The sequence below is a fragment of the Prionailurus bengalensis genome, chromosome A3, assembly GCF_016509475.1.
Source record: "Prionailurus bengalensis isolate Pbe53 chromosome A3, Fcat_Pben_1.1_paternal_pri, whole genome shotgun sequence".
Lineage (NCBI taxonomy): Eukaryota > Metazoa > Chordata > Mammalia > Carnivora > Felidae > Prionailurus > Prionailurus bengalensis.
The window spans coordinates 7987741-8011840 of record NC_057354.1 but is presented as its reverse complement, the minus strand read 5'-3'; the positions used below and the strand labels follow the sequence as shown (position 1 = coordinate 8011840).

General features: G+C 42.3%; 1 protein-coding gene across 1 annotated transcript in view; it reads left to right on the top strand.

Moving 5' to 3' along the window:
• DOK5 (docking protein 5) overlaps positions 1–24100 on the top strand; it is a 152855-nt gene that overhangs the window by 71477 nt on the left and 57278 nt on the right. The window lies entirely within an intron of this gene.

Here is a 24100-nt window from a genome sequence, read left to right as displayed (position 1 = left end):
GAGTGAGCAGGGGAAGGGCAGAGAGAGAGGGAGAGAATCCCAAGCAGGCTCCACACTGTCAGTGCAGAGCCCGATGCAGGACTCGAATCCACAAACTATGAGATCACAACCTGAGCCGAAACCAAGAGTTGGATGCTCAACCAACTGAGCCACCCGAGAACCCCCAGATCTGCAGTTTAAATAGTGGTAGTGAGGTCTCCTCACTTAAAATAGTAATTGTGTATTAAAATACATACTTCAGAAGTAGCAAGTGAAGGAAAATACAAGGCATACTTGGATTTATGAATTAGGCCTGTCTTTCCCTCCACAGGGCAATGTTCTTCATGGCCCTTGTTCATGGGCAGCCTCTGTATTTTCTCTTTTCATGAAAATATGTAAAATAAAATGCATGGTTAACTTCTTTTTCCCCAAGGGGCTGGTTATTTCCATGTTAGGAAAATACTATTCTTGTCTACAGAGGAATTATGTTCATTGTTATAATAGAGCATTTTAATTGTTATAGTTTTCTATCTTGAGATTCTTTTCCTTTTTTGGTGAGCTTTTATCAGGAGTGAGTCTACTTGCCATTTCAAATTTTATGTGCAACCAGTAGATTCATTAGCACAGAAATTTGGTTAGGTGAAGGAGAGTGGATAATCTTCCCTTTTTTATGCAAATTCTCCACAGGTGATGACTTTACAAGATCTTATTAAGGGCCTATGTTGACACCTTGGTTTATCCAATAATGAAAAGCCATAGGGCAAGCTGTATTCCTTCTCAATTTCGAGAAATAAAGCATATGCTTTATAGGCACATCTGTACGTACATAAGGAAAGAAAAAGCACACAGCAAGACTTTGGGATAAGTAGGGAAAGGAGTCAACAGTAGCATTTTCCATGTGTTCCATTTCCTCACCATCTCATTACAGAGTTCCGTATTCCAAGGTCAACTTCATTCCCAGCCTACATTCTCTATAAGGGAGAACAGAAGGAGACCTCTTTATGAACCTGGAATTTCCCCCACCATTTATGTTCCATATGCCAGATATTTCCACTATTTCGGATAATGGTTTTTGACCCTAGGCAAGAGTTGTTGAGTTGCAAATCTATTAGTTAGGAGCAGAGATCCTTGAAGCCATTGATAGCATACCTTTGAATGCTGGCAAATAATCTTGAGCCAGTCTCACAATTTCTGGAACGCCAGAAGCTACTGGTGTGCAGACATTTTGGAACAGATGTATTAGGTCCCAGTTATTCCCCATGTATCCATTGTCTACCTAAAAACAAGATGGCGAACAATGATACAGAAATGGATTGCTTCATTTTCACTTGAGAGGCCTTGCCTTAAAGGAAACTCAGAAGGCCCAAGGCGGGGTTTGGTTTAGCTATAGGACAAAAGCAGAGTCTTTTCCATTTTTTCCCTTCCTTAACTGGCACTGATGCCTTCTCTCCACCTTTCAGATCATCAGATGGCACCTGGTGACCAGATGCCCTACCATGGTTGACTGTTGTCTTTATCATTCTTCATTATAATTAACAAGATTATCTAAAGGCCTCATCTCCTAGCTGGCCAGAAGTTGTGGTTATGCCTCAGCCTTCTCTTGAGAACCTCAGCCTGTCTGTAACTTTACAGTTCACCATCTGCCAGCGTATGATAGAATGTTTATGTTGCCCCAAAATTCATGTGTTGAAGCCTAGCCCCCATGTGATGATGTTTGGAGATGGGGCCTTTGGGAGGTGGTTAGCTCATGAGGGTAGAGCCCTCATGATTTGAATTAGTGCTCTTATAAAAGTGACCCCAAGGAGTTGCCTCCTTCCTTCTTCTATGTGAGGACACAGCCATCCGTGAACCAGGAAGTGGGGTCTCGCCAGACACTGAATCTGCCGATGCCTCTCCATTGGGCTTCCCAGCCTCCAGAGCTGTGAGAAACAAGTTTCTGTTGTTCACAAGCCACTCCATCTGTAGGAATTTGTTACAGCAGCCCAGAAGGACTAAGACACCATCCGACTCTTGTGCTGTCTAGTTATTGTGTGTGACCGCTAATGTTGATCAGTCCTTTCTTGTTTTGGTAGAGTTCCAGATACAGCCAGAAATACCTGATTCCTCACCATCCCCTATGCTTAGTGTAGAAAAATAAAGAAATAGGCTATGCTTTGCTTACAGACCTTCCCATGCCTAAGAGAAGAAAGAGGACGAGTGAGGAATACTTTATAGGAACTCCCCAAATCCAGTTGGTCAGCAAGTGGTGTTGGCTCTGTGTTCAACATGCATAGACTCCAGACATTCTCACAACCATGTTGCTACCACTGTGGTCTAAGCCATGGGGCTCCCTAATGCCCGGTCCTCTAGAGTCTATTCAAAATACCACATCACGGTACTCCAGGCAAAACCCTCAGCCAAGTCTTCATTTTTGTTTTTGTTTAAAAAAATTTTTTTTAAGGTTTATTTATTTTTGAGGGAAGGAGAAAGAGATCATGGGTGCGGGAGGGGCAGGAAGAGAGAGAGACACAGAATCTGAAGCAGGCTCTGTACCAAGAGTGCAAAGTCTGACGTGGGGCTCTAACTCGTGAACCATGAGATCATGACCTGAACCGAAGTTGGATGCTCAACCCACTGAGCCACCCAGGTGCCCCTCCGGGCAAGTCTAAACCGTCGCAAGATTTGACGCCCTGCCCCCCATTTCGCTTCATCTGCTCAGTTCCCCCATCCCCCTCTGTTCTGCTACGAGCACCCTGGGCTCTTTGCTTTCCTGAGTGCGTGCCACCCACTCCACCTTTGAACTTGCTCTTTCCTTTTCCTGGAATGCTCTCCCTGCAAATATCCACATTGCTCATTTCCTTACATTGTTCAGGTCATTGCTCAAATTCTTCCCCTAAGGGAGGCTGTTCCTTGATCTCTTATTTAAAATAGAATCCTGGGGCACCTGGGTGGCTCAGTCGGTTAAGTGTCTAACTCTTGATCTCAGCTCAGGTTGTGATCTCACGGGGCGTGAGTTCAAGCCCCACATCGGGCTCCTCACTGATAGCGTGGAGCCTGCTTGGGATTTTGTCTCTCCCTCTCCCTCCCCTGCTCTCTCTTGCTCTGTCTCTCTCTCAAAATAAATGAATAAACTCTTTAAAAAAATAATAAAATGGAATCCTTTGACACACCCTACCCATCTCTCTTTATTTTTCTCTTCCATACTTACCACTACATGTATATTTATTTGGTTATTTCTTACCGTCTTCTTTATACTGCCACCATAAATTAAGGTCCACAAGGGCAGGTTTTGTGTTTATTTGTTTGGTGGCTGGGGGGGAGGCATGGTTCACTATTAGTTATCATTGCCTAATACATAGTAGACTTTTTTTTTAAACTATTGGTTGAGAGGCAATGCACATTATGAAATTTATTTTTTCAACATTTATTTATTTTTGGGACAGAGAGGGACAGGGCATGAACGGGGGAGGGGCAGAGAGAGAGGGAGACACAGAATCGGAAACAGGCTCCAGGCTCTGAGCCATCAGCCCAGAGCCTGACGCGGGGCTCGAACTCACGGACCGCGAGATCGTGACCTGGCTGAAGTCGGACGCTTAACCGACTGCGCCACCCAGGCGCCCCTATAAAATTTATTTTTAAGTTTATTTATTTTTGACGGAGAGAGAGTGCAAGCATGAGCTGGAGAGGTGCAGAGAGAGAGAGGGAGACACAGAGTCTGAAGCAGGGAAGGGTCAGAGAGAGAGAGAGGGAGACACAGAATCCAAAGCAGGGAAGGGGCAGAGAGAGAGAGAGGGAGACATAGAATCCGAAGCAGGGGAGGGGCAGAGAGAGAGGGAGACACAGAATCCGAAGCAGGTTCCAGGCTCCGAGCTGTCCGCACAGAGCCCGCCGCGGGGCTCGAACTCACGAACCGTGAGATCCTGACCTGGGCCGAAGTCGGACGCTTAACCGACTGAGCCACCCAGGCGCCCCAGCAATGCACATTATAAACAGATGAGATAGAGTACCTACAAATGTCTTCGTGTCATACTTTTATTTAGTTTACCAAAAGAAATCGGTGCCTGAGACACCTTGAAGCCAGGAAAGGGAATCTTGAGTTGGAGGATACGGAGTGGGTTAGTGACGGAGGCAGAAAAAGCCAGGGTTGGGAAGTTTTAGGAGGACAGACTCAGATGTAAAACCAAAGTGGCTGGAAAGATCCTCCCTAAATGTGAACCCAGTACGGGAAGATTGAGGACCAACTTGCCCTATTTTAGACTTCTACCCGCTGGCTTTGGAATTTAATACGCAAATCTTTGGGGACGGTGGTAAGCCACGTTCTCTTTCATCTGTAATAATCATTAACCAAAGTTCAAAGCATTAGAATGGAAGAATGATCTACATTAAGCCTCCAAGACCTTGATGAGTTCCTGTGGCCATTCATACTCCTTACTCTCTCAGATCTGAGACATTTAATATTAATCTCTTGGGGGCATATAAAAAGACAGAATAACTCTGCGATACGCATTTTTTATCCAAATGCTGTGTAACGCATGGATCTTGATAATAAAATACTGAGGTTGTGAGGAGCGCCCCGTGACCAGAGTTTAGAATTTACTGGAATATAAAGAAAACAATTTCTGAAGGAAATGAGGAGCTGTCCATGATGCTATTTGGTCAGTACAGAGATGGTGGAGCCACAGCCCTCCTGTAGGAAATCCGTAGCATTTACGAAAGCACAGTGCCTCTCTCGTTTCATTCGTAGAGACATTATTAAGGGGAAAAAAATGCCACTTTCTGCGTATCTGATCCTTACTAAAAGTCTTAAAATAGGAAATTGCATAATTTTATTTTTTATTTTTTTTATTTTTTTTTTTTTTAATTTTTTTTTTTTAACATTTTATTTATTTTTGAGACAGAGAGAGACAGAGCATGAACGGGGGAGGGGCAGAGAGAGATGGAGACACAGAATCAGAAGCAGGCTCCAGGCTCTGAGCCATCAGCCCAGAGCCCGACGCGGGGCTCGAACTCACGGACCGCAAGATCGTGACCTGAGCCGAAGTCGGACGCTCAACCGACTGAGCCACCCAGGCGCCCCAGGAAATTGCATAATTTTAAAAGTTGGTGCCTTCCTCACTGAAAATGTAGCTAAAGATGATCTCATGAAAAAATTTGGAAAATAAATACATGAATAATGCGCATACAGGGCAATTCATTTTTCATTTCTTTTCCTCTTGCGTGAAGTTCCCCTCTAGCACCACAGCTGTCAGAGATGGCTGTGAAATTGATTAACTGTAATTGCAACAATATTAATACTCCAGTGACTTTAAATATAGTTCCCGACCTTCTTGTTAGAGGCAAGTTCCCTGTTTTCATTCAGGAAATCAGAGCTGCTCACCCCAACCAGAAGGGGTTGAGCGTTTCTATGAATAGTTTTACTTTTTCAAGATGAATAACAATTGGGAGGCAATCTAAGTGGAAGGAAGACCCATCTATTGTTTTTGAGACCAAGGCAAACGTAGACTGGGGAGTATGCCAGCCCCACATTTGGGAAACTTGCTTTCTAATCTCGGCTTTGCCACTGTGTGTGTATGGTAGGTTGCTTAACGTCTGTGTAGAGGTGACCTCTGCTAAAAGATAAACTGGGGCATGTTGAATGTTGTAAGAGTTTGAGAAAAAATCAGTTCAGATTGTTCAGCACCAAACTGGAAGGGGCGGGAGACCCCCACTAATGGGAGTTGGGGACGGACTTCTGTAGTGACAAGGGGGAAGCAGAGTAAGGCAGTTATTGATTGGCTGTAGCTTAAAGCCTAGTTGGCTATGACTGGTTGTCCTTAGTGTTTGACTTCATTACCTTGAGGCATTTACGGGCTCAAGATTTGGTTTGCTTCTCTCTTCTCTCAGGGCATTACAGCCACATCAGCCTAATGGCCTCCTTGTTTAATTAATTTAACACCTCCGAGGCAGGTCACGTCATGGCTTCCTCATCATCGCACGTTGCTAAGCCTGCAGGATTCAATTCACTTTGGGCCAGAAGACAGTTCCTACAGATTCTCGATAGAGTGTTTCCCGGAACGTGTGCCGGTGACTCTGGCAGAGGAGACTTCCAGGAGGACCAGGGTTCTGTGGTCAAAGAAGTTGGGGAACTGCAACATTTCCATCCATTCTTGAGATTCATAATCCATGGTAGCTTATCAGAAGACCTGAGGAAGCCAAAGGTTAGGACACCTGAGTAGCTTTGAGTCAGCATTTCCCAAACCAGGGAGCAACCTTTTTTTTTTTAAATCACGTGTTCCATGGAACAAATAAATATAATTCCAAGGAACACAGTTTTGGATATGCTGCTTATGTGCGTTACCTTGTTTATTAAAGGTCCGTTTAGCCTGTTATTCCAACAGTGAGCAACTGGGAGTGGCCATTCACACTTCACCAAAATCATAGGGTTAACTTAGGTATCAAAGGAGTAAGTGTTTATGAATGTGTCCGTAAAATGGGAGACCCTCTCAATGCAAAGGGTAATCACCATTATTTTTTTTTGCCAGAGTTATTTGTTCTCTCATTCTGTCCTTCCTTAGTGAGTAGGTCACTTTCTGTCTCCCAAACCCATTGCCAGACCTTGTTGTTGGTTTTTGTGAAAATAGGATTCTAGGCTCCTCACGGTAAGCTAGCATCCCCAAAAGTATTTCTCTGGAATTTCTACCAGCTTATCCCTCGTGTGTGTGTATGGTGTGTATCAGAACTTTTTCTGTACTAATGACTCATTCTTGTTTACCCAGCTTCTCATTCTTCTAAAACGTTCTCTTGTGATGTAGCTGTCTGTAATATACCTTTTCAAAATCTTCACATAGCCCCTTTTTTCAATACAGTGCTTTGGAGTCATTCCCTCTTTGTGCAGGAAACCACCCACCAGACTCTGTTCTGGAAACTTCCTTCACTTATGCCAGTGAGAATATGCCTGTTGACATCTCCACAGGTTAAATTATAGCTTATTACTTGGATGCTTTTCCCCGTTGGTAAATGCTTCCATGCCCACATTTCGTAGGCAGAAGTAGGATGGGTGGAAGGGGGTAACTGTAGTACCCGAACCACATTTCCCTTTTTCAAATACTCAAGGAGGTAAAAGTATGCACCAGTGTGCCAAAGGCTCCTGAAATGCGTTCGCAACTGAATTAGCTATCTTTCCTACCCAGGGTTGGTCCTTTTCTGGAGTTCCGTGTCTCAGGGTAAGGCACTGATACCTATTCTGTTGTTCAAGGCAGAAGCCAAAGGATTGTCCTGGATTCATCCTCTTCCTTATCCCCTCTCCTGTCTCCTGTCCAGTCCATCACCACATTTGCTCATGCTCCTTCCCCTACACAGATACCCTTCCTTCCCTGTCCACGTGGCAGACGTGAATGATCCCTCAGAGTCTCTTCTGTGTCTTTACCTCCCTGTAATTCCTCCCGATGCACCCCAAGTTAGCCTGTCTTCTGGGCCCCTTCTGCCTGGATGCACTGGTCGTGCTGCGAGCAGTGGGTGGATGCTGGTGGCGGAGTCTGTCTGGTTGCTGCGGACCCTTCATCACATGCCTTCTTCATTGGTGGTGGCCGATGGGTTTCAGCTGAACACAAGGCTACCCAAGGAAAAGACCCCTATGTAGTGAGGTGTGGCTGTATGACTAAATCCTGGCCAGAAGGGGTGTAACAGGGAAGAATGCCTTGGCCTTCATCTCCTCCTCTTTCCTGCTGATTAGAAAATGGATGTTGGCCATCTTGGCCCACAATACGGAAAAGCCCATGGGTTGAGGATGACGAAGCAGCAGGACATGTCCCATAAAAGTGTGGAGGGAGATGTCTGGGTCTGGTCTGTGCTCCCCGACACCATATGTCCTAGTCTGGTTCAGGCAACAGGGACAGAATGTCATAGACAGGTGGCTCATTCAATAGGAATTCACTTCTCACGGTTCTGGAGGTTGTAAGTCCAAGATCAGGAGCCAGCATGGCCAGATTCTGGTGAAGGCCCTCGTCCAGGTTTTAGACTGTTGACTTCTTGGTGTGCCTGCATGTGGTGGAGGGGGTGAGGGAGCTCTCTGGAGTCTCTTTTATAAGAGCAGTGATTCCCTTCACGAGGCCTCCACCTTCGTGACAGACGCACTTCTAATATCACATTGGGCATTGGGTTTCAACATACGAATTTTGTTGTTGTTTTTAATTTTTTAAAAATATTTACTTAGTTTTGAGAGAGAGAGGGAGAGTGGGGGAGGGGCAGAGAGCCAGGGAGACACAGAATCTGAGGCAGGCTCCAGGCTCTGAGAGTCGGCACAGAGACCAACACGGGGCTCGAACTCATGAACCACGAGATTATGACCTGAGCCGAAGTCAGATGCTTAACCGACTGAGCCACCCAGGCACCCCATCAACATACGAATTTTGGAAGGACACAAATATCCAGCCTACTGCACCACAGGTCAGCCCTAGACTCTATTTCTCTCATGTGAGAGGAGTAACTTTTATCGTGTTCAAACCTCATGATCTTGGATTTTCTCTCATGTGCAGCAGAGAGCTGATAGAGTTTACCCTAAGTGATAGGGACAATTGAATATATGTTCCTTATTTTCCAGCGCACTCTAGGTAGGGAACTCTGTTACAACCAAGAGTGTCTTGCTGTGATCACTTGCTATGTTGGACTGTGATTTCCTTGTAGGTGGGAACTGCACTTTCTTCAGCTCTCTGTGTCCTCGGGGCCCAGCATAATGTCTGGCACAGTGGCTGCTTTGGATCCCAAGGACGCTTAGGGTGCCTAGGAAATGATTTGTGGCCTACTTACACCAGTACTGCATAGTGGAAGCGTTAGGAGACCCTTTGGTATATTGAGAATAAAAGGAGCTGTGTGAATCATGCCACATTCTCACTCACTGGAGTTTACTGCATGGTTTTGTCTTCTGGAGGAGACTGTCTAATTATAAAGACAGCCCTGTCACAGTTGTACAGATATTTAAAGTTTGAAAAAGCCGTACAAAATATACACAAGGTTCAAACAATCAAATGATATCGAAGGGCTTATGATGAAAATTAACTTTTGCTTACTTCACCTCTCGCCTCCTATTGTGGGCTGAATTGTGTCTCCCAAAAAAAGATATGTTCAAGTCCTAACCCTCGGTACCTGTGAGTATGGCCTCGGGAAGTAGGGTCTTTGTAGATGGAATCAATTTAGGATGAGGGTACTGGGTTTGGGTGGACCCTGATTCAGTGGCTGGTGTTCTGGTAAGAAAAGACACAACACCCAGGGGAAAGCTGGGCGAGGATTGGGGCAGAGATTGGAAATGCTACAGACACAGGGCTGAATGAAGGGACGCCGGAGATTGTGGGTCCCTGCCAGAAGCTAGGGGAGAGGCCTGGAACAGATTCGCCCTCAGTCCTCAATAGGAAGCAACTCAACTGACACACTGATTTTGGACTTAGGCCTGTAGAGAGAAGACGTTATTGTTGCTCAAGGCACCCAGTTTCTTTTTTTCTTTTTTTTTTTCAATATATGAAATTTATTGTCAAATTGGTTTCCATACAACACCCAGTGCTCATCCCAAAAGGTGCCCTCCTCAATACCCCTCACCCACCCTCCCCTCCCTCCCACCCCCCATCAACCCTCAGTTTGTTCTCAGTTTTTAAGAGTCTCTTATGCTTTGGCTGTCTCCCACTCTAACCTCTTTTTCACCCCCTCCCCTCCCCCATGGTCTTCTGTTAAGTTTCTCAGGATCCACATAAGAGTGAAAACGTATGGTATCTGTCTTTCTCTGTATGGCTTATTTCACTTAGCATCACACTCCAGTTCCATCCACGTTGCTACAAAAGGCCATATTTCATTCTTTCTCATTGCCACGTAGTACTCCATTGTGTATATAAACCACGATTTCTTTATCCATTCATCAGTTGATGGACATTTAGGCTCTTTCCATAATTTGGCTGTTCTTGAGAGTGCTGCTATAAACAATGGGGTACAAGTGCCCCTATGCATCAGTACTCCTATATCCCTTGGGTAAATTCCTAGCAGTGCTATTGCTGGGTCATAGGGTAGATATATTTTTGATTTTTTGAGGAACCTCCACACTGTTTTCCAGAGCGGCTGCACCAGTTTGCATTCCCACCAACAGTGCAAGAGGGTTCCCGTTTCTCCACATCCTCTCCAGCATCTATGGTCTCCTGATTTGTTCATTTTGGCCACTCTGACTGGCGTGAGGTGATATCTGAGTGTGGTTTTGATTTGTATTTCCCTGATAAGGAGCGACGTTGAGCATCTTTTCATAAGGCACCCAGTTTCTGATACTTTGTTAGTGCCGCCCTAGGAAAGTAACACACCTCCCCAGACCTACCTCCATAACTTGCTTTCATTTTCCATTTAGTTGTTTCTGTAACTCTAAATTATATGTTTATACCCGTCTTATCAACCTCCAACGTGATGAACAGATTCCCCACTTTAGGAAGTTAACGACATGGCTCACTGTGATACAGTCTCTCACCAACTCTTTCCTTTTCCTTATGAATTCTGATGACTACATTATTTTAAAGGCCTGTTCTACCGATTGTAAGTAACATTCAATAACTACTGAAATGTCTCTGCCTTTCCCCATTAATGTTAGAAGGGATTTCTTAGCACACAGTGTCCAAGATGAAGGCACTGTTGCCTCTCTATCCTTGTCTCTGCTGCAACTTGTGGGATTTTCTTTGCTTTCATATCGTCCAGTTCCAGATTACTGTTGCACTACAGAAATGTGAGCCCGCTGTTGTTAGGTATTCCACACTTTCAAGAGAAATGGGAAATGCACGTTTTTTGTTTTTGTGTGTGTGTGTGTGTGTGAGAACTTCTAATGTTTAAGTGTATTTGTAAAATGCAATACAGATCAAATCAAACATTTCTCTGGGTTGCCCTGGCTTGTAGGCTCCCTCCGCAACTTTTTGTAGTGTCTGAGTTACCCCCTTTTTTTTTTTAATTTTCTTTAACATTTATTTATTATTGAAAGACAGAGAGAGACAGAGCACGAGCAGGGGAGGGGCCAGGAGACAGGGAGACACAGAATCCGAAGCAGGCTCCAGGCCCTGAGCTGTCAGCACAGAGCCTGACGCGGGGTTCAAACTCACAAACCGCGAGATCATGACCTGAGCCGAAGTCGGACGCTCAACTGACCGAGCCCCCCCGGGGGCCCCCTCCCTGAGTTACCTCTTGAACAACAGTAGAAAGAGAAAGTGATGATCTTGCACGAATCCAATGTGACACTGTACTTAGTAGGTCTGTTATTTTTGCATGTATACACAACAAATAAAACTGCTATGACACTTTATTTGTAATGAAACGAACATCTTTTTTTTTTTTTAAAGTTTATTTATGTATTTTGAGAGAGAGCAGGGGAGAGGGCAGAGAGAGAGGGAGACAGAGAATCCTAAACAGGTCTCTTACTGCCAGCATGGAGCCAGACACGGGGCTTACACTCATGAGCCATGAGATCATGACCTGAGCTGAGATCAAGACTTGCATCCTTCACCAGCGGACTTACCCAGGGGCCCCTAACATCTTGTTTTCTTTCAGTTATTTATTTTAGCTTATGTACATACATGTGTCATGGCTGAAAAAATGTCACCAACGCTTCACCTGCAGTGAGATTTTCATCTGAGCCACACATACTCATCCTGAAATATCATTTTCATCAAAAGCACTCACTGAAATTGTCAAAGGTGGATTTATTCCGTGTGCCTGTTCTGCACCACGCCTGACCCGACACGGAAGGTGGTATCAGTCTGTATTGTAACACCTACCGTGGCATTGGGTCATGTGCCATCTGTGAGATGTAAGTATAAGCTGGTTTCAAAACTATGCCTCTAAGGGTAATTTTTTTTCTGAGGCTCCCCATCACCCTTCGAACTGTATCAAAACTCACGGCCATTACCACAAACTAAGGCCTCGAGTGATTCTGCTCTAGCACACATCTCAGACCACCCCGTGCCACACTGACCTCCTTTCACCTTGTTCACCCACCTCAGGACCTTTGCACCTGCCGTTCCTTTGGTCTGCCCAGCCTTGCACCGTGGTTTCTTCTCTTCCTTTAGATGTTAACGCATTGCCTCAAAAAGGCCTAACGTGAACCCTCCGTGCAAGTCTGAATGACATTTCTTATTAAATTCCTAACACTTGCCACTGTTGAAAGTTACGTTACACATTTATTTCTTCGTTGGTTTACTGCTAGTTAACAATAAACCCCAGGAGGACAGCGATCCTGTATTGTGTGTTCGACTCTGTGCCCTCAGCATCTTTATCAACATAAGGAATACAATACACACTCATTAAATGTTGGTTGAATTTGTGGTGGCAGGGAGCCAGGAATTTGTGGTGGTTGGCACCATGGATTTGGGGACAGAAAGGCCATCTACTACATTTCAATTCTACAAAGTGGGATTCATGTTAATAAGACTGGCCTCACAAGGTTGTGTGAAGACGTAAAAAAATAATGTAAGGCAGGCCCTTTATACTTTGCTCTACCCTCTCTAAACCCTTTGGGATAAATTATAAATAAAAAATAGGTGTGCTTTTGGACAATACCATTTAAGCTAGAGGTTTTCCTTTGGTATTTATAGTAGTTGATATTTACTGAGGGTGTACTTTGTCCCAATAGGCAGTGAACATACTCAGAGATGTTAGTTCAATTCTACAGGAGTTTCATGAGACAGATACTTTTATTATTCCTATTTTACAGATGAAGGAACTCAGGATGAGTGAAGTTGAGGAACATGACCAAGATTATGCAGTTGGGAGGTGACAGAATTAGAGCTGGAGCCTAGGCAGTCTGGCTCTGACACCCACATTCTTAATAACCATGCTTCACTGCCTCCCTGACATAGACTCTTTACTTCATATGTTGCCTTATTTAGATGGCCCAGCATTTAAGTAGATAAAAGAAAGAGCTGTTTTCAGTGAAGCCAGAGTGGAGGCTGGCGTGGGGAAGAGAGATCCAGACAGTCATTCTTTTTTTGTTGTTTGTTTTATTTTTAATTTATTTTGAGAGAGAGAGAGCGCGTACAAGCGGGAAGGGGCAGAGAGAGAGGGAGACAGAATCCCAAGCAGGCTCCACACTGTCCACTCAGAGCCCGACGTGGGGCTCGATCCCACAAACTGTGCGATCACGACCTGAGCCGAAGTCAAGAGTCAGATGCTTAACCGACTGAGGCGTCCCCAGACATTCATTTTTACCCCCCTCTTCCTCACATTCCCAGAGACTTATAGAGATGTTCCTTGGAGCACATTTGAAAACTCTTTGTTTACATTTTTCAAAGTTACACTTTATTTGGAGGTAATTATAGACTTCTATGCCTTTGTAAGAAATAACACAGAGAAAAATGTGTCCCCTTTATCCAGTTGTCCCTGGTGGTAACATTTTGCAAATCTGTAATACACTATCCCAGCCAGGATACTGAAATTAATACAATGCACTGCTTTCACTCATATTTGCCTGGTTTTACTTGTACTCAGTGTGTGTGCCTGTGTTTATTTCTATGCAATTTGATCACCTGTGGGTTTCTGTACCCACCCACCTTAGTTAAGATACAGAACGATTCCATCACCAAAGGGTCCCTTGTGTTTCCTTTTATAATTACATCTTCCAGTCCCATAATGTGTTTTTTATAATGTTTTCTTTTTAAAAAAATTTTTTAATGTTTTATTTGTCTTTGAGAGAGAGAGACAGAGTACGAGTGGGGGAGGGGCAGAGAGAGTGGGAGACACAGAATCCGAAGCAGGCTCCAGGCTCCGAGCTGTGGGCACAGAGCCCGTCACGGGGCTCAAACTCACAGACCGCGAGATCATGACCTGAGCTGAAGTCGGACGCTTAACCCACTGAGCCACCCAGGCGCCCCTATAATGTTTTCTTTTCAAGAATCCTGCAAAATATGACCTTTTGAGTTGGGCTTTCTTCACTCACCATAGTTTCCTTGAGATTGATCCAAGTTGTATTAGTAACCCCTTCCTTTCTATCGCTAAGCAATATTCCTTCGGAAGGATTACCACTGGTTGTTTGCACTCGCCCACTGAAGAGCATCTAGGTTCTTTTTCGTTTGTGGTTATTACAAATAAAGGTTTCATTTCTGTAGGCTCAATTCCCAAGAGTGCCACCGCTAGATCATATGGGGTTGCGTCTTTAGTTGTGTAAGAAACTTCCAAACTGGGTTACAGAACGGCTGTGCGATTTCACATTCTCCCCAGCGGTGTGTGAGTGTCCCAGTGACTCTCCACCTTCATCAGCATTTGGTGTTGTCACTATTTTTATATTTTTCTTTTTGGTAGTGGTATCGCAAGAGGCTTTAATTTGTGTTCTCTAATGGCTAATGATGTTGAACATATTTTTATACACTTAATTTGCCATCTGTGTTTTTTTCTGTGAAGAATCTCTTTACATGTTTTGCCAATGTTTAAGCTTTGAAAGTTTATATATATATATATATTCTATATATTTAATATATATTAATATTATATTACAATAACATAATAATATAACATGTTATCTTTTTATATATTATAATTATAATTATATATTTATATATAATACATATAATTATATATTATAATTATAATTACAATATAATATATATAATGTATAATAATAGAATTATATATAATAGAATTATAATATATCATATTAATATATATTATATATTTAATATTTAATTTATATATATAAAATTATATGTGTGTGTATGTGTATATATATATATATATATATAGTCTAGATATGAGTTCTTTGCCATGTATGTGGTTGCAAATAATTTTGCTCATTCCACAGCTTATGTTTTCATACTCTTAACAGGGTCTTTTGCAGAAAAAAGTTTTAATTTGGGTGATGTCCAGTATTTGAGTTTTTACTTTTATGGAATATGCTCTTGGTGCCAAGTGTAAGAACTCTTTGTATAGCTTTGCATGTTGAACATTTGCTCTGTGTGTTTGTTTGTTTGTTTGTTTTGTCCCAAACATTTTACAGTTTTATGTTACATATTTAAGGCCATGATTCATTTTGAGTTTAGGTTTTATACGGTGTCAGAGGTAGATTGAGTTTCATTCTTTTTACCTATGGATCTCCAATCACTCCAGTACCATTTGTTGGGGGGAAAAAAGTTATTCTTTTTCCATTGAATTGCTTTTCACATTTCTCAAAAATCATTTGGACATATTAGCATGGGTCTGTTCCTGGGTTCTGTGTTCTTTGCCATTAAGCCATGTATCTGTCTCTCTGCTAATATCACACTCTCTTGATTACTGTAGATGCGTAATAATCTTTCATGTTGGGTACAATGACTGATGCCACTTACTCTCTTTTCTAAGATTATTTTAGCTATTCTCTTGCCTTTTCATAAAATTTTAAATAGAGCTGGTCTATGTGTGTGGAAAACCCATGCTAGGCTTTTGAGAAGAATTATGTTAAACCTATAGATCAAATTGTGGGAGAACTGACGTCTTTTCTATGTCAAGTCTTTCAATTCATGAACATGGTATGTCACTCCATTTGTTTGAATCTTTTAGAGTTTCTTCTATCGGCATTTGTAATGTTCAGTCTTCATATCCTGTACATGTTTTGTTAAGTTTATACCTGATGATTTCATTCAGTTTGCATCTTGATTTAAAGTCCCTTTGATTTCAATGCTTAACTTATGTAAACCAGTCATTTTTAGGGGTGCCTGGGTGGCTCTGTCAGTTAAGCGTCTTACTCTTGATTCTGGCTCAGGTCAGGATCTCGCACTTCCTGAAATCGAGCCCCGCATCAGGCTCTGTGCTAACAGTGCGGAGTCTGCTTGGGATTCTCTCTCTCTCTCTCCCCCTCTGTCTTTGCCCCTACCCCCCTCTCAAAATAAATAAATAAAGTTATATAAAAAAAAAAAGCAGTCATTTTTGGCCTATAATCCAGGCCCAAATCCTCGATTTTGGATTTTATAATCCTGTAAAACAATCATGTAGTTTAAATGACTTTTTTCTTATCCCACAGTTATTTGACTTATCTTTTGAAATGATTAGTTGACATTGCATTTTGGAAAGAGTCCCCAGGTGTTGAGGGTTTATGAAAATTTAACCTGCTTATGTTATCACCATCTATTGTTTGACTTAGTTAATATGGTTAAGAAACACACATATACACATATCAACATAAGAACAATACAAATAGAAATTAGCTAAACAGTTCACTGACTATAAATGTTTTTTTCCCTTCCTGCGTACACATTTTTACACGAATTTCTTAAAAGCTGTATCTTTAGGACTTGATCTGTGTGATTTCACGTTTGTGCATAGGTGGAAACACTTGACTATAATTCAAGTGCACACAAAAGCTTTCTGTAAATGATGTCCAAATAAAAAGGTGGGTTTTCTGAAGTTGGTGAAAAATTAGTCAATGTTTTTTGGATGTGGATGAAATCACAGAATGTTGTTGGCCAAATGAGTCACTGGTGAAGGAGATGTGTTGGCAAAGGATAGAGATCCACTTCCTTCGTTTACAAATTTTTGGCAAATTTCTCCCTCTGGTTTTTCTCTTCATTTTTTTCTTTTCTTTTCTTTTCTTTTCTTTTCTTTTCTTTTCTTTTCTTTTTTTTTTTCTTTTCTTTCCTCCTTTCCTTTCCTTTCCTTTCTTTGTCTTTCTTTCTTTCTTTCTTTGCCTTTCTTTCTTTCTTTCTTTCTTTCTGAGAGAGAGCATGAGCAAGAGGGGAGAGAGAAAGAGAGAGAGAGAGAGAGAGAGAGAGAGAGAGAGAGAGAGAGAAAATCCCAACCAGTCTCCACCTGACATGCGGCTTCATCCCGTGACCCTGTGATCATGACCCGAGCCAAAATCAGGAGTCAGATGCTCAATCAACTGACCCACCCAGAAGCCCCTCTTCATTGTTAAACTTTAAGTTATAAACATCACACATGTTCCTAGGAACAAATTTAAACAATTCTGAAGTGCATGGAATACGATAAAATAAAATAACCATATCTTGGACCCTAGTCCCAGACCTCAGAAAAAAAAATACCAATAGATTATGTACTTTTCAGACTCTTTCCTCTATGTGTACAAACAGAAACATATTCTCACGTGTGTCCAGATATTTTGAAATAAGCAAAAATGGAGTAATTCATTATATGCTCTACATATTGTATTTAAGGCGACTGTAAACACAGATTTCCCCAAGACACTCACTCTTAGTGAGCCTCACATCCTTGCAAAAGTTTTAGCCGAACTTCTGTTCCTGTTCAAAATGTTCTGGTTTATGAGGTAAAATTAAATGGTCACATGAATTACACTACTCTCCTTTCCCTCATGTTTTGATTGTTATTCCAAGTCGGTAGTTAGTGGTTACACGTCATTAATTTAAAAGCTCTAGAGTATGCTTTAATATTGATAGTGTTATTAGCGTCTAGTATATATTGAACTGATAATTGACCCTAACCTGTTTGAAAATACCCACATTGACAGACAAAAGAGCTTCCGATTGTTTTGCTAGTACAGAACTCCATTACGGTGGAAAAACATCTGTGTCTGTTTTTATGAGCTCCTGCTCATCTTTTTGGAAGAGAGGTCTTAGAAGTGAGGTCTCAGATAACATCTTGCACCTTTAAAATGTTTGGGGCTCTTCTGCCAGCGGGTCTCCAGATGGATTACACAGAATCGCACACCACTGGCAGAGTGTAGGCAAAGCTCCCTTGTCTCCAAATTCCATTCTCTCGATAGATTGCAGATGCTTACGTTTCGGGTGAAGTACCTTTTAGGCTGAGTGTGGCCGTTTATTTTTAAGGAAGCCCCAACAAATGGATCGGTTCAGTTATTTCGCATATACAAATAAAGATCCCTTCCTCAGGGCGACAGTCCAAATTTACAACTCAGACAGACGCTAGTCCAGTTTATTTTAAGTGACCAAGGGCATGTAGGTATTTTTGGAAAGAATGAAACCTTCTGTATGGGGACTGGGATATAACTGTCTAGACTGGTTCTTTCTTAGGAAATCTTTAAAAAAAAATTTTTTTTAAGTTTATTTATTTATGTTGAGAGGGAGAGACAGAGAGAGGAAGGGGCAGAGAGAGGGAGAGAGAAACAGAACCCCAAGCAGGCTCCGCACTGTCAGCTCAGAGCCTGACGCTGGGCTCGAACTCATGAACCGTGAGATCATGACTTGAGCTGAAATCAAGAGGACGCTTGACCAACTGAGCCACCCGGGCACCCTTTGTAAGAGATCTTTTAGGAAACGTTTGTTAAACAGTCCTGTTCAAGGTCCTGGGGGAAGTGAGCAGAGATGTTTCGGGTGGTGACTTTTGATTAGAACTGAACATGTCCCTTCTTTTTTGCCGGCCCTGGCATTGTAACTTCAAACCATTGGTGCCTTTTTAAGAAAGACCATATAAAAAAAGGTAAAAGGTTTGCAACACGTCATGAGAAATGTTTTGGAAATGTTTAACAGGAAGTGTTCACTAGGGTGTTTTTGAGTACTCTGAAAATTTGCAACAGATAACAGTAATGTAATAAGCACAACAATAATAATAGTTCTTTTATTAATACTTGAGACAACATTGTGGATCCAGAAATGGATCGTGTTCATGTTGCTTTTATTTTTGAAGACAATCCACAGAAGTTAAAGGGGCTTTTGCCTCTTCATTTTCAGGAAGATAATGGCCTTGCTTTTTTTTTTTTTTTTTTTTGAGAATGAAGCAATTTGAAGCTTCTGCAGAGTTTTGCCATTTGCATATGCAAAGTGAATCACTGACTTAATTCATTCAGTCCCACAAGGGGAAAAATAATCAGGATACAGCCTACCAAAGCAAGGCGGAAAATTGTCTTTTAGGTAGTGGTCTTGTTTTTACTCTGTAAACAGAAATAAATCATCATCTGTAAATTACCTTCAGCAAAGAAGGAGAAAAATGGGAAATCGAATCCTTGTTTTCCTAAATGGCTTTTGACTTTGTAGCACGTCAGAAATATACTTAATATTCCCATATAATGCTAATTGCGTAATTTTGACAGGAATGTACCAGTTCCTTAAGGGAATGTATGTGCTTTAAAAAACCCAGTTGTATTAATCGTCCTTTGGGACACCAGAAGATATTTCAACAGTTTCTCCATCTAGTACAAAATAATCCGTTTGGAAAATTGAATTGTGCAATTTGTAATTGTTTTCTAAGTTGTTAATGCAAAACTGTATCAGTAGCAAATTAAACTTTTAAAGTGTGCCCACTTGGTTAATTGCTGGCTGCAAAACATTTATTTCAATGAATACTATCGTTTATGATGAATAGCACGTCTGGGGCATGGCTTTAAACGGCGAAGTTAATTTGGCGGTCTTTTTTATGGGAAATTCCTCATTGGATGGCCTACTTGAAGATTTACCAGAAATTTACAAGGGTTGACTACTTCCTTGCTTTGATGGAGTCCTAGTACTTTGTGTTTTTGGTATTCAGAAAACTAGAAATCAGGACCTGCATAGTGGCCAAGAAGCCCACAAATCTCTCCTTGTCTTCTCATCACTCCTGTTCTGAAGTTGTGGTCACTTACTGCCAGGTTTGTCTGTTGGGCTCCCCAGACCTCGTCTTCACGCTCATTCTTCCCGTGGTTAAGGCCGCTATGTATGGGCAAGCCAGCTACACACAGCTCACCTCCACGAGGTGCCGTTCTCATCGATTCCACCTGAATGGCTCTCTGCCCCTACTTAAATGGGGAAGAGACAGACACGAGGGAAAATATACAGGGGAAATACAGAGTATGTTGGTGTGACTGATAAATGCCAAGGAAGAAACCAAAGCTGGGAAAAGGAATAGGAAATGTGGAATAAGAGTCTGCAATTCCAAAAGAGAAATCAGAAACGGTGTTATTAAGAAGATGCTATGGAAGTAGCTGGAGATACGGGGCAGGAGTGAGCCATGGAGGAGTCTAAAGAAAAGCAATTGCCAAGTGTTCCTGCCTGAAGGGACTTGACGAGTCCATATAAATGAAATGGTCTTCAGTTGGGCTTTCAGGATAAGGACAACAATAAATCATGTCCTGCCTCTATTTCGGCAGAGCTGTGTCCTTTCAGTCTGACGACTTTGGCATTACAATAGACTGTTTTTGCCTTGAGATGTGTGGGAGCACTCTGAAAGCACCGAAGAACTATCCACTAGATGAGCTGGACCTGTGTGGACACTTCAGTGTGCACCTCTGTCTCTCTCCCAACTGGGGAAAGAAGTCCGTTTCTCGTAGAGGAGCTCCGAATGTGTGGGAGGAAGACACGTGGTCAGAATATATCTTGAAAAGGGGAATCAGAGCTAGTTCGGACTGATTTTCAGGCCATGCCATCCAACAGAATCACAAGCTGGAGCCAGAAAGCACACCCCCAACAAGGGAGCCTTCTGTCACTTCCTGCGTTGGCCCAGGAAAGGTGAGTTGGACCGCCTTCACCATCTGCCTGGAGTCTCTGACGAAGGAAGGTTGCCTCATTGTGGGCGGAAGATTGGAAGTCCCAGATAAGATGGGAGGCAGATGCCACTGAAAGTCTTGAGAAGCAAAGAAGCACCAATACCTCTTCTCAACAGGCTTCGGAAGCGTAACCTAGGTGGACCCCCGTATTCACGTGTACGTGGTCTTCTTCAGATCCGTGCCCCGGTTAGAACGTGCACTTGTTCGAACAGTTAGCTGGCTGTCCCCACCGAAATGCCTGGGAAGAGCCTGATGGCGGTATCATGTCACAAACAGCATGGTAGGGAGTTGGCATGCCAGTCAGCTAAATGGACACAGTCAATTCTAGATGGGCGCAGTTGCTCCCCTGGTTAAACGCAGTAGTTACACAATTTTGAAATCATAAATGAGTAGTATAGCGATTCTCGTAGTATTTGTGATCTGTGTTTCCAGATTATTTTGCTTTTTTAAGTTTGTTTATTTTTGAGAGAGGAGGGGAGACACAGAGAGAGAATCTTGCAGACGTGGGGTTAGGTGAAAGAATCTAGACCCAGAAAAATACAGACGGTGTTATTCCATTTATATAAAATTTTTTAGAAGACAGAACTAACCCACCATGATAGAGATCAGAGTAGTGGTCGTATTTGGAGGCAGCATTGGCCCAGGAAGTCGTGATTGTGACTAAAATGGTTTTTATGAGTCAGTATGTAACCGTGCATAATAGTTACACAGGTGTGTGTCTCGTAAAGACACGTACATGTGCGTGTGTGTGTGAGCGGGTGTGATCCATGGGACCTGCTGTGTATATTCCTTCTCTGGGTGTCTCCAGCCAAATTTCACAGGGCAGGAACCCAGGTTAAAAACCACGGTGCCACATGTACCCACATAAAAGCAAATGGCTTTTGAAAAGCTGAGTTTTCTTCAATATTTTATTTATTGCTTAACTTTTTAAGATTTTATTTATTTATTTTGAAAGACAGCGACAGAGAGCGGGCAGGGGAGGGGCAGAAGAGGAGGGAGAGAATTCCAAGCAGGCTCCACACTGTCAACACAGAGCCGAATGTGGGGTTCGATCTCACCATGCGTGAGATCGTGACCTGGGCTGAAACCAGGAGTCAAGACGCTTAACCAGCTGAGCCACCCAGGTGCCCCTTCTTCAACATTTTAAGTCCAAGTAGCAAAGATGAGTTTAGACTGTCGTCTTTTAATTTAACAAATACCTTATTATTACTTAGGAATTAAGACTTTAAAGATATGACTTACAATTTGCAGAAACATCTTTTAATATATTTGTCTCCAAAACTGTTTGCATTTTTAGTTTTATCTGCCTGTTCATTTATTCGTTCGCTTATTCTTGTATTTTTTAAGGAGCACATGTTATGGAGCGTAGTACTAGGTATAACAGGTGTATGTGGAAGCAACAAGTTCTAGCTCTGAGTGTGGCTTTACTTTTCCATTCTGTCTGTGAAACCATAATTAAGTTACTTCTCTGATACTCACTATTCCTTCTTGTATGGGTTTTATTTATTATTTGTTTAAATCTTTATTTATTTTTGAAAGAGAGTGCGTAAGCAGGGGAGGGGCAGAGAGAGAGGGAGACACAGAATCCCAAGCACACTCCAGGCTCTGAGCTGTCAGCACAGAGCCTGACGAAGGGCTCAGATTCATGGACCATGAGATCATGACCTGAGCCAAAGTCAGATGTTCGACTGACTGAGCCACCCAGGCTCCCCTTGTATGGGTTTTGATAATAGTACCAAACGTGTTATGTTATCCTGAGTATTTAGTATTACATTGTAGCCATTCAGCATTCTGTGATTGACTGAAGTGAGTAGGCTTTGTGAGAAGTAGATATATAACTTGAGAAGTGGATTTATAATAAATTTATAATTTATTTTTACTCTAAGGGAGGTGGGATTTGTTCCCTCATTTAATTAGACTGGCTCTACTTCTGTATAATGGGACACCATGTTGTAAGATTCTTTTGAAAAACTGTAAAGAGCAAATGATTCAGTTACTAAGTAAAACTGATAACTGATGTCCTAGTCGATCATTATGTATTTGACTAGGAAATCTGGTCTCCTTTGTGCAAAAAACAATACTATTATACAGCGAGATTTGAGAGAAAATCTGTCTGAAAATTCTTGGCCAGAAGAAAATCAAACAGAGGGTGTATTAACCAACTTCTGCTGTGGTAACGGTTCCAAAATCTTAGTACTCTATGCAGACATATCTTTATCTCCTGCCTTTGTTACGTGAGGGGTCTGGGTTGCCTGTGGATGTATGGAGAACAGCTGGATTAATTTCACTCAGTTGAGAGCCATCTGGCTGTACTCAGAGATCCAGGAAGGTGGGGAACATTATTCTCATAGTGGAAGCTTGAAGCTCAAGGAGGACAAAACTGACCTAATTATGCACACTTTTGAAGCATCTTCTTGGATGTGGCACATCAGGTTACAGTCTGTTGGCCGAAGCCAATTGCACGGCCGCAACCAAACTCATTGGTAAAGAATCAGAAGGGCTGGGAGAGAATGGATGATGGTGAACAAATAAATGATAGAAAATGAAGACAACTCTGAGGGGCAGAATTTACCTTTGGTCTTATTTTAAATTCCTCCAAATCCTAGAGACAGAATCATTTTGCCAAATCTTATCATTACCTAATCTTTTCCAGCCTCCATGCTTAGAAGCATACGTTATGCATCAGAGAGCTTCCTATTTAGTGTTCATTATCTTTTACCAGCAGAATTTTTGAGGAGCCACTATCTTCTGTGAATTTTTAATTAGTCTGTGATAATTTCCATCAGAAAGAAATAGCCCCAGGATGTGCAAAACCTAACCAGGGCTTTTGAAAGTAAACATACAATTTCTAGAGGAAAATCAAGCATTGCAAAGGTCCTACTATTGACATCTTACATCCCCACCTACAATTCATAAAGCTTCCAATTTCCCTTCGGCTTGTTTCTTTCTTTCTTTAAATAATGGACATCCTAACGTGTGAGAGGTGATATCTCGTTGTGGTTTTGATGTGCATTTCCTTTTTTTTTTTTTTTAATTTTTTTTTTCAACGTTTATTTATTTTTGGGACAGAGAGAGACAGAGCATGAACGGGGGAGGGACAGAGAGAGAGGGAGACACAGAATTGGAAACAGGCTCCAGGCTCTGAGCCATCCGCCCAGAGCCTGACGCGGGGCTCGAACTCATGGACCGTGAGATCGTGACCTGGCTGAAGTCGGACGCTTAACCGACTGCGCCACCCAGGCGCCCCATGATGTGCATTTCCTTAAAGATTAGTGATGTTTAGCAATTTTCCATACACCCGTTGGCAATTTCTAGGTCTTCGGAAAAATGTCTGAGAAAGTCATTTGCTCGTTTTTTAATTGGGTTGCTTTTTAGTTATTGAGTTGTAGGGGTTCCTTAACAGATTTTGGAGATTAAGCCCTTATCAGATATATGGTTTGTAGATATTTTCACCCATTCTTCAGGTTGCCTTTTCACTCTGTTGTTTTCCTTGCTGTGCCAGTTTGTTTGTTTGTTTTTTAATTTTTTTTTCAACGTTTATTTATTTTTGGGACAGAGAGAGACAGAGCATGAACGGGGGAGGGGCAGAGAGAGAGGGAGACACAGAATCGGAAACAGGCTCCAGGCTCCGAGCCATCAGCCCAGAGCCTGACGCGGGGCTCGAACTCACAGACCGCGAGATCGTGACCTGGCTGAAGTTGGACGCTTAACCGACTGCGCCACCCAGGCACCCCTTTAAAAAAA